We start from the raw sequence: 14,648 nt of genomic DNA on the forward strand, positions 1-14,648 counted from the left end.
GGGGGAGTTCAAAATGATGCAACGTAGAACGAGGCTGGAGCTGATCCAGTGTCCTCCCTGCAGCCTCATCCAGGGAAAACCCATTAACTGGGGATGAGGAGGAGGAGGAGGAGGAAGGAGACCCTGGGATGCTGCAGCTTTGCTCGGCTCTTGGAGAGGCAGCAAAACCACCCCTGGAGCCTCCAGGAACGGGCACATTCCGTGGGGAATTGTGGAATTCCAGGAGGGGATCTGACAACTCACCCCGAGCCCTTCCTGCCAGGGAAAATGCAGCTCCTGCAGCTCCCCTGGCCCAGATCTCTGACTGTGGCAGCTTTTCCTGCCCTGGAGCTGCTCCTGGGGCTCCCTTGCCATCCCCTGGCTGGCCCTGGGATGTGCTGGAGGATCCCTGCGAGGTCTGTCCATGGATCCCTCCCTGCCCTGGGCACCCCCAGCCCTCCCCAGGCTGCTGAGCCACTGGGTTTTGGCACCCCAAACCCTGCACGGTGCAGCCTGGTGGCTTCTCCTGCGGGGTTTGGGACAAAAAACCCCACATTTCCTGTTTGGAGAGAGAGCGAAGATCAGCCCTGGAGTGCCGCAAACAGCCTGAGCTGCTGCAGCTCCTTCCAGTGGCTTTTCCCTCTTCCCAAAGCTGCTTTGGACACAATTAGACAAAGCCCAGCACCGCTCCTGCCTGGCACAAAAAGTTTTTTGGACCATCAGCTCATCAGGGGAGAACCTCCTAAAAGCCCCGGTGTGAATTCCCACCTTTGCACCTGGGGCAGCAGCACTGGACACCCCCAAGAACGGGTTTATTTGGCATTTCTCTGCCACTTCTCCACCTCGGGGTCCGGGAGTTGGGTAAATCCTCACTGCAGCCTGCCTGGGTGGGGTGCTGAGGCCGGGTTTGTGCTCTCTGCCTCCAGAAAGGTTTGGGCTGTGAGTCAGCAGCCGAGTCCAGGCCTTGCATTTTCCCTGAGGAGGCACAAAATGGGTTTAGAGACACCTCGGGCCGAGCTGGGGCTCCCGGAGGAGATCGGAGCGCCCACAAAATCCCCGTGGGGAGGGAATTCTCGGGGGTCTGAGCCCATCCCGGGGGCCAGGGTGAGGCTGAGGCTCCTCCTGCTCCTGCAGCCTCATTTTCTCTGCCGTGTGATGCTGCCTGAGCCCTGACGACGTTCTGGTGGATGAGATCCATGTGATGGAGATAAGAGCAGGGCTGATCTCTGCCGGGATCTAATCAGGCAGGAGCAGCTCCGAGGCCGTCGGCTCTGGGTTTCCTCTGCTCTGAGAAATAATTCTGCTTTGCAGACTCCCGTGACGGCTCAAGTCCTGCAATATTCTGGCCCTGCTTCAGAAAAAATGACCCGTTGTTAAGCCCAGGACTGGGTCTAGTTAAGCAATCAGTGTAAATAAAGCCAGGCTCAGTTTGGGTGCCCGAATTTCAGCTCCCTGCGCTCAGAGTTCCTCATGGGGCCAGTCCTGCACAGGAGAACCAGAGGAGATAAAGGTCTGAGAGTGAAAATTCCCCCTTGGAGAGGCAGAACAGAGCTGCAGCTCCATCCCACGGAGGGATGGAGTTCCTGGCTGGAAATTCAAGGGATTTTTCTGCCATAAAGATTCCTTCATCAACAAGTGACCCCCAGAGTGCTGCACCACAGGGAAGATGGAATCAGGGGTGGGAAGGCTCCGCTGCCAGGGAGAAGGGACAGGAAAAGAGGAAACAGCCCCAGAGGTTGGACATCAGCAGGAATTTCCTCATGGAAAGGCTGCTCAGGCCTGGAGGGGTCCAAGAAATTCCTGGATGTGGCCCTGAGTACTCTGGGCTGGGGGTCGGGCACAGCTCAGATTTGGTGACCCTGGAGGGATTTTTTCCCACCTAAACAATTCTAATAATAATGTCCCACCTAAATAATTCTAATAGTAAATTCCCACCTAAATAATTCTAATAATGATTTCCCACCTAAATAATTCTAATAATGATTTCTCACCTAAATAATTCTAATAATTTCCCACCCAAATAATTCTAATAGTAAATTCCCATCCAAATAATTCTAATAGTAAATTCCCACCTAAATCATTCTAATAGTAAATTCCCACCTAAATAATTCTAATAATGATTTCCCACCTAAATAATTCTAATAATTTCCCACCTAAATAATTCTAATAGTAATTTCCCACCCAAATAATTCTAATAGTAAATTCCCACCTCAATCATTCTAATAGTAAAATCCCACCTAAATAATTCTGTGATCAGCAGCAAACCCTCTAAGAAATTTCAGTTTCCTGTACCGGCCCGAACTAATAAATGTTAATTTTTCTCTCTTCTGAGGGGAACGAGGCTTTGTGTGCCCTGCCTCCCCACGTCCTGCCGTTGGTGCAGATGACCCTGGAGCTGTCACTCCCTCCCTGGCCCGTGTCACCCTCCCAGGGACATCCAGCAGCACCACGGGCTGTAATTTCTGCTTCCAAACCGTCTCAGGCAGCATCACCCGGTGACTCAGAGCCCGGAATAGAAGATCGGGAACTGAAATTCACGCTGCCGGCTGAGCCCTGCAGCGCCCAGCTCCCTTCGGGAATCCACCTCGGGAGAGTCATTTGCTCCAGGGCTAAAGAGGGAGGAAAATAGAAAAAAAAAAAAGAAAGAAAAAAAAAAACCCCACCCCAGCACTAATAGATATTTAATTGCTCGTGAACTTCTCTGAGTAAAAAAACAGGGGCAGCTCTCCCCACCCAAAATTGGACTGTGGCCCTTTCCCAGCTGAAGTCATAGCCCAGCTCTCCAGCATTTTTGTAAATTTTATTTTGTTTGTTTTGGGGGTTTTTTGGGGGTCTTTTTTGAGTTTTGTTTTTTGGTTTTGGTGCTTTTTTTATTATTAAGTGGGTTTTGGGGTTTTTTTATTACCGAGTTCCTGTCTGCATCTGGACTTCCAAAAATGCCTTTTTTTTTTTTTTTTTTTCCCCCCTCCCCCAGGAAACAGCAGCGTCCTTTCTCCTCCTCAGCCACCCCAAGCGAGCGAGTTCTCATCAGCTCAAGTGACAACAAATGCAGGTGCTCCTCTGCTTCTCTCCATGCGGGGCGAGTCCTTCCAGCAAACTTGGGGAGGGAACAGCTGTTTCCAGTGGAAAAAAAAAAAAAAACCAAGAGAAAACCACCGTCCTGCTGACCCAAGCTGAAATGCGACGTGGAAATGGGATTTTTGACCTTGAGAGCCACAAGGTTGCTCCGAAAGGAGGGACCCTGTGAAGATTAAAAAGAACTGATCCCTGTAGTGCTCCTGCAGCTCGCGGAGCTGCGTGATTTCCCCACCAAACAAAGGGCCGAGGCTTTAAATAGCACCAAGTAGCGCAAGGATTTTTGACGGCTTTTTCTTTTTCTTTTTCTTTTTTTTGAAGTCTCCAGCTGAAGGACTCGCCCGAGCGTTGGCAAACACTCATTTAGGAACAGCTGGATCTCTCAACTCTCATTCTTGTCTCATTTTCCCTCTCGTTTTGTTCGCACACACACGCAGAAAATGAAGATATTTGTTGCTGCAGATGTTTAGGGGAGGCTGCTCTGTCGGAGGGTTCTCATCTCCCCTCTGTGGATGAATGGAACGTTGATTTTTCCTCAGTCCAGGGTCCGGTTTAGCTGCTGTTTTCCCAGTGAGGTGCTGATAAAGTGTCTAGATCTCTCCCTGGGTAAATGTATATATTTTGCGTCCCTCTCCCTCGCACGCCATGTGGGTTTAAGCACTCATCCACCATGAATAATGTCCGGGGCCAGGTCACCAACTTCCCAGAGCTGGGGCCCTATTAGCATCCACTCCAGGCCATTACAGGGAAGCACCGGCTCAGAAAACCCAAACAAACCCGGGAGCTGCTCCCGCTGCGGGGTTCGCTCCGGCGGGAGCGGGGGAGAGAGGAAGGGATGAGAGAAACGGGGATTTTTTTTTTTTCCTTTTTTTTTTTTAAAGAAAAGCCGGGAATTCGGGGCGGATGGTCCTTTAGGATGGAGCGGCTGATGAGGCTGATGGCGGCGGTGAGGGCTCGGGAATGGGGCTGCGGGAACGGGGCTGAGGGTGCGGGGAACGGGGAGAACCGGGAGAGAGAAGGGGGGAATGAGGGGACCGGGGAGAGCGGGGGGACCGCGGGCACCGGGGCTGCTCTCCCGAAGGGCTTTGGCCTCAGGGATGCGGGGATGGGGCGGTTATCCCAGAGAACGGTGCGGGAACGGGGCTGCGGGATGGGGCTGTTGTCACTGCGGGGGCTGCGGGATCGGGGTCGGTGTCCCAGCGAGGAGTGCGGGGATGGGGCTGCGGGACCCGGGCCGCTCTCCCGGAGGGGCTGCGGGATCCGGGCCGCTCTCCCGGAGGGGCTGCGGGATCCGGGCCGCTCTCCCGGAGGGGCTGCGGGATCCGGGCCGCTCTCCCGGAGGGGCTGCGGGATCGGGGCTCTTCTCCCAGGGAGGAGTGCGGGACCGGAGTCGGTGTCCCTGCGGGGCTGTAGGACCGCGGCCGGTGTCCCCGGTCCCTGCGGGGATCGGGGCTGTGGCTCCCGGCCCGGTGTCCCCGCGGGGATCGGGGCTGTGGCTCCCGGCCCGGTGTCCCCGGTCCCCGCGGGGATCGGGGCTGTGGATCCCGGCCCGGTGTTCCCGGTCCCCGCGGGGATCGGGGCTGTGGCTCCCGGCCCGGTGTCCCCGCGGGGATCGGGGCTGTGGCTCCCGGCCCGGTGTCCCCGCGGGGATCGGGGCTGTGGCTCCCGGCCCGGTGTCCCCGCGGGGATCGGGGCTGTGGCTCCCGGCCCGGTGTCCCCGGTCCCCGCGGGGATCGGGGCTGTGGCTCCCGGCCCGGTGTCCCCGCGGGGATCGGGGCTGTGGCTCCCGGCCCGGTGTCCCCGGTCCCCGCGGGGATCGGGGCTGTGGCTCCCGGCCCGGTGTCCCCGCGGGGATCGGGGCTGTGGATCCCGGCCCGGTGTCCCCGGTGCCCGCGGGGATCGGGGCTGTGGCTCCCGGCCCGGTGTCCCCGGTCCCCGCGGGGATCGGGGCTGTGGCTCCCGGCCCGGTGTCCCCGCGGGGATCGGGGCTGTGGATCCCGGCCCGGTGTCCCCGGTGCCCGCGGGGATCGGGGCTGTGGCTCCCGGCCCGGTGTCCCCGGTCCCCGCGGGGATCGGGGCTGTGGCTCCCGGCCCGGTGTCCCCGGTCCCCGCGGGGATCGGGGCTGTGGCTCCCGGCCCGGTGTCCCCGCGGGGATCGGGGCTGTGGCTCCCGGCCCGGTGTCCCCGGTCCCCGCGGAGATGCTCCCCCGGCGGAGCTCCGCGTTCCGCGGGGCGGGGGCGGCGGCCCGGGGGGGGCTCTGGCGCTCCGCCCGCGGCAGCGCAGGCTCCTCCCTGCCGGGCCCAACCTGCCCTTTTAAACCGCGGCGGAGGCGCGGGCGCCGGGCCGGGCACCGGCTGAGCCCCGGCACAGGTAGGGCCGGGCACCGGCACCGGGGGAGATGCGCGGGTGGGATGCGGCTGTCCCGGGATGCGGCTTTTCCCGGGAGGTTCTGGGGACATCGGGGGGCTTTAGGGGGGTCACAGCCAGCACCGAGCGCGGTCCGGCCGCGCTGCCCGGAGGAGGAAGAGGAGGAGGCGCTCCGGGTTTGATGCTCCTGCGGGAAAACAACAAAAAAAAACCCCCCAAACCCGCGGGGCAGGAGCGGCCGCAGGTGGGGATGTGGGAGGGGGGTCCTGCCCTCCCCACACAGCGCCCGGAGTTCTTCCCAAATTTCTCCTTCTCGCAGGGACACCCGCGGTGAGTTTAAAGGTTTCTGAGCGGGCGGAGAGTTTGGGCAGCGGGACGGACTCCCCGAAATCCCGAGGACTTGCAGGGCCAGGTCAGTGAATCCTCGGAACCCGAGCGGGGCGGCGCCGGGCAAAGGGGAGGTTTGGTCACACCTGGTGGTGGGTTCTGTTTGGGTTCGGTGCCTCCCCTTCAGCTCAGCGGGATCCGCTGCCCCAACGGCCGTCCCCAAATCCCACCACCGGGGTCATTCCAGGGATTCCTGGCTTTGGCAGGACTCGGGGTTTTGGTGGTAAAACGCTGTGGTTGTTTATGATGAACACAAAGTGCCAGACTCGTTTGTCTTCCCGCGGATGGCAGCTTTAGGAGGAAGGGAGAAGCACTAAAATGAACTTCATTAATTTTGTGCTGGTGATGGCCAGACCTGGCAAGATGCTCCATTTCCATTTTTATGTTTCAAACAAGCACAGAATTGGAAGGGAAACATCTCAGGGTCAGCTCTCCTGGTGCTTCCCTGGACCTGTTAGAGCAGCACAGAGAAAGTGGCCAGCCTCAAAATCCCTCTTTTTTTTTTTTTTTAATCAACCTGTTCCGGGGCTGGATGTGGCTCAGGAGAGCAGCCTTTAGGTGTGTAACATGAGAATATCTCCGAATTTATAGAAATAGAACATGAGTAAGAACTTCAAAAGTACCCAAATGACCTGGGCACTGAAGTCATGCAGACACTCCTGAAAAACGTGTACCAGCCTTGAAACCTTTTCCATTATTCGCCCCACCTGCAATTTTTGTTCTTTCTTCTTTTTTATTTGTTCTTTCTTTTTTGTTGTTCTTTCTTTTTTTTTTTTTTTTTTTTTTTTTTAATGTGTGATACTACCTGGACTTCCTGGCATCATCCAGAGCTGCTTCCCCTCTTTAGGGGAGTGGCACTGGAGCCGAACTGCCAACCCTGGGATTCCAGGCTGTGCCCAAAACTCTGGATTTTATTGCCACGGAACCACCTGGAAGCCAAGAGCGCTTGGTTTATGGGATTTGGGGAAAAAAAGAAAAAAAAAAGAAAAAAAAAGAAAAAGGATTAAAAATTGGATATGGATAACAAGAATCTCCAGAATTAATAGCAAATTAAGTGAGAGCTTTACAGGGCATATAAATCCCTGTGTTTCAGGATATAAACCGATCTGGGGATTTAGGGAGGAAATTCTCCTTGCTGTGGCTGCTTCGGGGATATTCCCCTGTAAATGGGAACTGTGCTGTGGGCTGTGTCCTCTTCGCAAGGTCCCAGTGGAAGCACCTGAACCTCCAGGTGCTCCCTGGAGGGAACAGCAGCATCAGGAGGCCGCAGGAATGGGCAGAACCAGCCTGGAGGCAGCAGCACAGTCCGCTGCGAGTGAAGTTTCACAGCTCATCATCCCCCGAGTAAAGCGGTTGTAGCTGCCCCCCCTGTGCTCCAGACAAACTCCACCAGCAGCATGGTTTTGAAGGAGAAAAATCAGGTTTTAGCAGCAGATTTTTGTCCCCGTCAGTGCTGCATCCACGGTGGAATCACTGGCCTGATCCCTGAGTTAAAAAATACAGCCCCGGGTCTGCTTCATCCTCACCAGAGTCCCTAGGAAATGATGTTTAGCATAAACTCTGGGTAACCTTTTCCCCAAATTGTTTATTTCGCCGGAGCACTCAAGTGGCAGAGCTGGGGAGGGGAGGAGGGGAGATCTTGGGGTTTGTTTTTTTTTTTTCCTCCGGGAGTTCCATCTCTTTTTCCTCTTCAGCCAAAGCCTCAGCACGGAGCTCAGGCTGGTGCCTGGGCCCTCCTGCCTGACGGCATTGGGAGTTTGTTTTATTTTAAAAATTAAAACAATCACCTCAGTGCCACGCTCAGGGTCTGTTTTCCTCCTCTGGTTTACTCCCCTCGGAGGTTTGCAGTGATTCGGTCACAGTGGGGGTGGCTGAGGAGCCGAGTTTGTGTTTGTCCCCCGGAGGTGGCTGCTCTGGGGGCTCCTTAGTGTGTTGCTGTCCCCTCGTCCTGGCTGAGGCAGCATCAACGCCAAGCTCGACCCGCTGCGTGAAATTTGGGGAGGTTTTGGATGGATTCGAGGCTCTGGGGGAGCCAGGAGGGGAAGGAGCAGAGGGGTGGAAAGTGGTGAGCAGGGAATTGCAGGTGTGAAGCCTCCTTAGGAGCAGGGAGAGCAGAAAGGGGCAGAGAGGGAGACACAGAAAGCCAAACTGGGCTGGATTTCCTCTCTTTGGAAATAATCCCATGAGATGACGGTGCCCTGTCTAGGACAGCTCCTGGTAGCTAAAACCCAGCCCAAACAGCTAAAACTCAGCCCAAACAGCCGAGCCTGGCAAGCCTGTGACCCCTCAGCCGTGCTCGACCCATGATCAGAGGCGGGCGTGGAGCAAGGGAATCATGAGGAGCTCGTGAGCAGTGGTCAGCTCCTCTCAGTGCTGATGCCTCGGTTTCTGATTGCTTCACATCAGCCACCCGTGCAAGAACAGGGACCCCCAGCCCAGCCGGGGAAGGGGATGGAGACCACCAGGGAGCAATCCTGGCTTTTGGAGAAGCAGAGGGAAGTTTTAAATCCGTCCCTGCAAGGTGGTTCAAGCGTGGATCTGCACAACCTTGCACTCGCCACGAAGAAAAGAAAACCAGTAAAAGCTGCAGGATTATCGAACAGCTCAGTGCCCCAGCGCTGGGTTATCTCAGACTGAGGATGTGAAGCCTGTCCTGAGCCTTGTCCTCTCCTCACTGCTGGAAGAAGCTGATCCTGTGTCAGAAGTTGCTGCTGTGCCCAGCCCGCCGAGCTGCGGAGTTGCTTGTTCAGAAAACAAAGCTGAGTGGAGCTCTGAGGCCGCCACCGCTCCGTTCCGTTCCGCTCCTGTTTGTCTGCCCGGTGCTCCTTGGAGGTCCCCTCATTTGTGCCCTTCCTCCTTGTTTTCACATCCCCAAATGTCAGTTTCCTCTCGCCGTTCCCAAATATTTGCTTAACATTTTTGCCAGCCTGCAGCAGAGGAGAAGCAGACCCCCGTGAATATTGTCTGGCAAAATAAGGAGGAATGTGGGCCCAAAGGCTCCTTTGTCTCGGCGCTGGGGGTGGAACACGCGCAGCAAGGAGCAGGTGCCTGGTTTGCAGCTCCAAACGCTTTTCTTCCCTCTCTGCTGCTGCACAGGAGCTCAAAGAAAAGTTCTCTCAGTCCCCATCACAAGGACTGGCCCTGTCCTTCATCCAGGGGAGGCTCGTGGGTCGTTGCTCTGGGGATTTCAGAGCCAGAGCTTTTGGTGAAGCTTGCAGACGAATTCTCATCCTTGCCAGGGCTGGAATAGCTCGGGAGGTTTGAGGGTGGCCTCTGGCAAAGTAATGAGGTTTATTTGAAAACAGCGACTTAAAACAATGCCGGGCACTGGGGTTGATTTGGGAGGTGTGAAAGTTTCTCCCTTCAGTCAAGGGAGCTGCTTTGGGTTTGGGGGTTTTTTTTTGGTCTTTTTTCCACCTTTGTTTTGTTGGGAGCTGAAGTTCTCCGTGGTGGTTTGTCTGCATGGAGCTGGGGCTTCAGGAAAAACAGAAATAGTTCAGGAAAACCAGAAACGTAATGAGCGCAGTGACTCAAATCCGTGCAGGTTGTCAGCACTCAGAAGACATTCACGTTCTCGCAGGGCGGGCTGGAGCCAGCTCCAGGAATAACGTGGGCAGCGCTGAGATCCTGCTTTAGATTTACGGCTTGAGACTCTGGGTGAAATGGGGCATGCAGGAAAATCCCTGGATCACACTTTCCTTCCCAAACATTAGCAGGGAGTCCTGCTGGGATCTGACTTGCGGCAGGAGGAGGCCGAGGTGGGGATCAGACCTCAGCTCTGATGCTGTTTTTGCATCCTGTTATTAATTTAGGGTTAAAGAGCAGAAGTGGCTCTCGGGTGGGATTTGAAGTGGCTGTGACCGAACCCCTCCACCTTAACTGGACCCTGGGGGTGATTTTATCCCTGAGGGTGATTTTGTGCCTTTTCCATCAGTTTGGGAATGTTGGGCTGGACCTGCTGCCGCTCCGGGGTGTTCTCCTGTCCTTGCCCCTCTCCCAGGGCTCACTCCGGTGCGGAGAGGAGATTCCCAAAGCGGTTTTTGGTCACTTCCAGGACCTGAGCTGACACGAGGTGTCCTGTTAGCTCTCTCCCTGTGCTCACTGCCCTACCTCGCTCGGGATTGTGGCACCAAACACCCAAACCCTCCCTTCGGAGCAGCGCGAAGAGAATAAAAGGATTGTTGTGGTCACGGGGCGAGCGCTTCCTCGGAGGTCGGCGGCGGCTGATAAACGCGGAGCACAAAGGGGACAAGGAGGTGACAGCGGCAGCGGGGCTGCCGTGCCAGGTACTGCCCCGCGGCGTGACAGGGGAGGGCTTTGTGCGGCTCCAGAGGTGCTTTCGGGAAACGCGGGTGACAAACGCTTCCCGCGCCTTTGGGAATGTCGGGGACAAACGATTCCTGCGCGCCGGGGGCAGCTGGAGCTGGGCTCGGGAACAAAAGGCGGCTGTGCCCCGGCCAAGGCCGGCTGAGCACTTAATGGGCCCGCAAGGGCGGCTTTCCACGGGGATTGACTGAGAGCGGCCCCGGGGAGAGGCTGCGGAGGGCTCGGAGCGTGCAGAGCCAGCGGAGAGCGCGGCGGTGACGCGGGGAGAGCCGCGCCCAGCGAGGGAAGGACGGGCACTTCCCAGCTCTTAGGTCTCTCTGGCCCGTGGAGGTTGTTTCAGGGGAAATTCCTGCCGCCTCGGTGCCTGAGACGCCTCGGTTCAGGCTGGAGGATGTGCTGGTGGGAGCAGCCCCGGGGGAAGATGAGGGACTGATCTTCCATGATCCCTGGGGAAGATGATTCCTCAGGGATTGATCTTCCATGGTTCCACAGAGAATGACTGATCTTTCCTGATCCCGCAGGGATTGATCTTTCATGAATCCCGCAGGGATTGATTGGTCTTCCACGATCCCACAGGGAATGATTGATCTTTCCTGATCCCGCAGGGATTGATCTTTCATGAATCCCGCAGGGATTGATTGGTCTTCCACGATCCCACAGGGAATGATTGATCTTCCATGATCCCGCAGGGACTGATCTTTCATGAATCCCGCAGGGAATGATTGATCTTCCATGATCCCACAGGGAATTATTGATCTTCCATGATCCCGCAGGGATTGATCTTCCATGAATCTCACAGGGATTGATTGGTCTTCCACGATCCCACAGGGAATGATTGATCTTCCATGAATCCCGCAGGGATTGGTCTTTTCTGATCCCCCAGACGAGATCTTCCAGCTCTGATTTCCCCGCACGGGCTGCGCTTGTGCTGCCCCCAGATCATTCCCCGTCCCTCCCTGCCCCTGCCCAGAGCTGAGAGCAGAGGACGAGGATTTTGGGGAGGGCAGGGGGTGCTGCCTGTCCCCCTGGCCGGCCTTTGGCACAGCCCTCGGTGTCCCCAGGTGCCCTGGCCCTGTGCCCGAGCACGCTGCAGGAGCACCACCGGTCTCTCCGCTTCCTTTGTGCCTCTCTGAACTTTGCCCCAGCAAATAAACGAGCCTGGCATGGAGAGAAAAATCCTGCCCCTGCACAAACGTCCATTCCCAATTTTTAACAACTTTTAAAAAAACTTTAATTCTTTTAACGGAGTGATTTCAGCTCTCTGAGCTCTTTCCTGCCCGTCCCTCTGGTGCCCCTGTGCCACAAAAAACCCCCTCAGCAGCCCCGCTCTGCAAAAACCCAGGCAGCTTTGAACTTGAACCCCGTGCCTAATTAGCAAAAAGCTAATAACTCAGGGCTGATGTGCTTTTCCAGGGCTCAAAATAGAAGCGAGGTTCCTGTTTGGGTGGGGAGTGAGGGGGTGGTAGAAATGCCTCACTCCGTCCACCTCCTGCAGGAATGGCAGCTTTGAGCCTTGGTTTGGGTTTTTTTTTTTTTTTTTTAGAAAAAAAAAAAAAAGTGGAAATTTTCCCTTCCAGATATTCCTCATTGCTCTATTTTTTTTTTTTTTAATATTAAAATCCCTGCCAGTCGTGAGCCCACAGCACGTTAAACTGATAGCGAGAACGAGGGGGGGGAAAGGAAAAAAAAGCTTCTCAAGTTCTCCACCAAGACCTTCCAGCGAAACTTATCTCCCTCAGAAAATAATAATAATAATAATAAAAATAAAAAATCTGATTGCTCCTTATTTTTGCAATTATCAGGCAGAAATAAAAATCGTGGAATCTCCCGTTTTCAGCCCCAGCCCTCGTGGCTGCTCTGCCTCGATAAGGAGAATTCTCCCTGTGCTCCAGCAGCGATCTGAGGGCCCTCGTTTACCCCGAGGGGTCGATGTGCTGCAGGCAGAGCCTGGGCAGATTTTGCCACCCCAGCCAGGTGAAAACCGCTTTTTTTTTTTCTTTTTTTTTTTTTTTTTTTTACAGCTCTGAGATGCGGATTTTTTTTTTACCCTTAAAACACCCCGGAAAAAATTCCCGTTATTCCCTGCACACCTTCCCCTCTGGCAGGGGGTGACAGGAATTCCCTTTGGGGTGTTGGGATGAACTCCCCTCCGTGGCCAGAGGGGCGATTCTGGGAAGGTGAAAATGGGTTGGGGAGGACAAGGAGATCTCGAATATTTAGGGAATATTGAAATATTTAGAGAGTTGGGGTGCTCTGAGCTCTGGGCAGCGAGCGATGGGGGCTCAGCTCTCCCAGCTGTCCGGGGGCTGTTCCTCACCCTGCAAAGGCTCTTTTGTCTCGTTCAAAGCCGTGACCTCATTTTACAGACAGAAAACAGAGAGGGAGAAAACCCCCTCAACCTGCCGGGGGAGGTCAGGGACACAGATAACCGAGCAGAAAATTGCCACGAAGGGGTGGCCCTGTGATTACTGGAGGGCCCGTTAGCTCTGTGCGGGTGCCCAGGGCTCCAAAAGTCTCCTCCGAGGGACAGCACGAGGTCAGGCTCCCGAAATTCGCAGCCAGAGGGGCTCTGGAAGTGTGGGGCTCTCTGAGGATGTGTGGAGTTTGGGTTGTTCCATTTTTTTCCCTCTGAGGAACGGGCTCAGGGGTGGTTGGAGCTCGGTGGTGGGTGCTGGTGGCTCCTGCTGGGGTGGAATCCGTCTGAGCCCTCTGTGGGGTCAGGGATATCCATCCTCATCCCTCCTAAAACTCCGCAATTTGTTCCTGCTGGGGCGAAATTTGTCTGAGCCCCATGTGGGCGCATTTTGGGGTCAGGGACACCCCTCGTCCCTCCTGAAACCCCACAGTTTGTTCCTGCTGGGGCGAAATTTGTCTGAGCCCCATGTGGGCACATTTTGGGGTCAGGGACACCCCTCGTCCCTCCTGAAACCCCACAGGTTGTTCCTGCTCTGCTCCAGCTGCTCCGGGCTGGATTTGCAGCCCCGTGTCCAACCTTGGCCTTTGCTGCGGCCGCTGGTTTTTGCTCAGACACCAGAACTGTCCTTCCCACCCCAAAACCCATCCCCGTGGCTGTCAGATCCCAGGAAAAAAAGCCCGGAATGATGGGGCAGAACTCCTGGAAGCCGCAGAGGACCCCGAGCTGGCTCTCCCGGGGGTCAGACGTGTCCTCCTCACGCAGCATTTCTGCTCCAGCTGCAGACGAGAAGTTCCAGTTTCACTTCCCACTTTCCCAGCGCCGTGAGCAGACTCAGCAGAGCGCTCAGGGCTGCTGGCTCCCCTTCTCCTCGCTGTGACAGGCGGGGGGAAACGATTCTCTTTCGCTCAACTCTACCGAGGGCTGAGGAGTTTTTATAACTCAGGAGTTTGGTGTCGCCGCGTCCAGTGCTGAGCTGGCTGCGGTGGCACGGCCCCGTGGGTGCCCCGAGTGCCACCAGCACCGCTTTGCTCTTCTCTCTCCCAGCTCCACTTTGTCTCGGGGTAAGCACTTTGTGGTCCCTGCTTTGCTGAGAATTTTTTTTTTTTTTTTTTTCCCAGAAAGATTTCAGCGGTGCGGGCGCAGGAAATCCCTGGCGCTGGCTCGGGCGGGGAGGGTGCAGAGGGAGGATTCGCCCCTCACAGCAGGGCGGTGAGGAGCAGCACCGGAGCTCCTGGGTGATTTAGGGAGCTGCAGTGGAAGGAAAAGCAGATTCCAGGTGCCCCCGGGGTTTTGGTGAGTGTGGCTTGGCTCTGTGGGGTCGTTGGGGGGGATCCCGTGAGCCCTGCACTGTCCTGCTGTTCGTGCTGGGGGTTTTCAGGGACTTTTGAGGGGTTTTTTGTCCAGTCTCAGGGCTCTGGGGACGGTGAGGACAGGGGGTGACAGTGCTGGATTCCCTGCAGGAGTGGGAATTCTCTGCAGGAGTGGGATTTGGACGCTCCCCTACAAGCACAAACCTTCCCAAGCCTCACCTCTGCCGGGGATGCATCCGTGGGTTCCCCAGGGCCCAGCAAACCCATCCCCGAGCCCCAGATCCCCTCCCAGTGCCTAACTGGGACGTCCAGCCGGCCTTACTGGGCCGGATCTGCTGCAGGCTGCGGGGTCTGGGGGGCTCAGAACCACCTGTTGGCCTTCCAGCCGAGGGGAGGCCGCTGCCCTTTTGAAGCGTCCGTCCCTTTTTCCTTGCTCCTCACTTCCCCGGGATTCCCTTTTACAACCAGCCCATTGTGCCGCGGGCTCCAGCAGCTGGGTGGAGTGTTTCAGGCTCAAGTGTAATTTCAGTGCCTTTAAAAGCTTTTTTTGGAGGGCTTTTTTTTTTTTTTTTAATGCCTTTTTTTTTTTTTTCCACTTTTTTTTTTTTTTTTTTCCTCCTGAAGAGGACAGCAACGCCAACAAGGGATAATTTGATGGATTACTCTGCGGGGCTGAGGGGGGCTCTCCTTAATCCCCTTTGTGGGGCTGCTTGAGGAGACGCAGAGCAGAAGCCCCCCCAGCCCCGAGGCAGAGAAAAGGCAGCTCAGCAGGGTGGGTTTTACACTC

General features: G+C 56.1%; 1 long non-coding RNA gene across 2 annotated transcripts; it reads left to right on the forward strand.

Annotated features, from left to right (window-relative positions):
- The first annotated feature begins 3,822 nt into the window (after positions 1–3,822).
- Positions 3,823–14,134, forward strand: LOC136301018 (uncharacterized). Of its 2 annotated transcripts, none has more exons than XR_010723785.1 (4): positions 3,823–4,000; positions 5,742–5,834; positions 9,864–10,095; positions 13,670–14,134. It is a non-coding gene; the product is annotated as an uncharacterized lncRNA (long non-coding RNA). The 2 variants fall into 2 exon arrangements; XR_010723784.1 differs by lacking the exon at positions 3,823–4,000 and adding an exon at positions 5,380–5,425.
- Positions 14,135–14,648: the final 514 nt, after the last annotated feature.

Source organism: Chamaea fasciata, unplaced genomic scaffold, assembly GCF_029207755.1.
Source record: "Chamaea fasciata isolate MVZ Bird 193981 ecotype frontalis unplaced genomic scaffold, bChaFas1.0.hap1 SCAF_25, whole genome shotgun sequence".
NCBI lineage: Eukaryota > Metazoa > Chordata > Aves > Passeriformes > Sylviidae > Chamaea > Chamaea fasciata.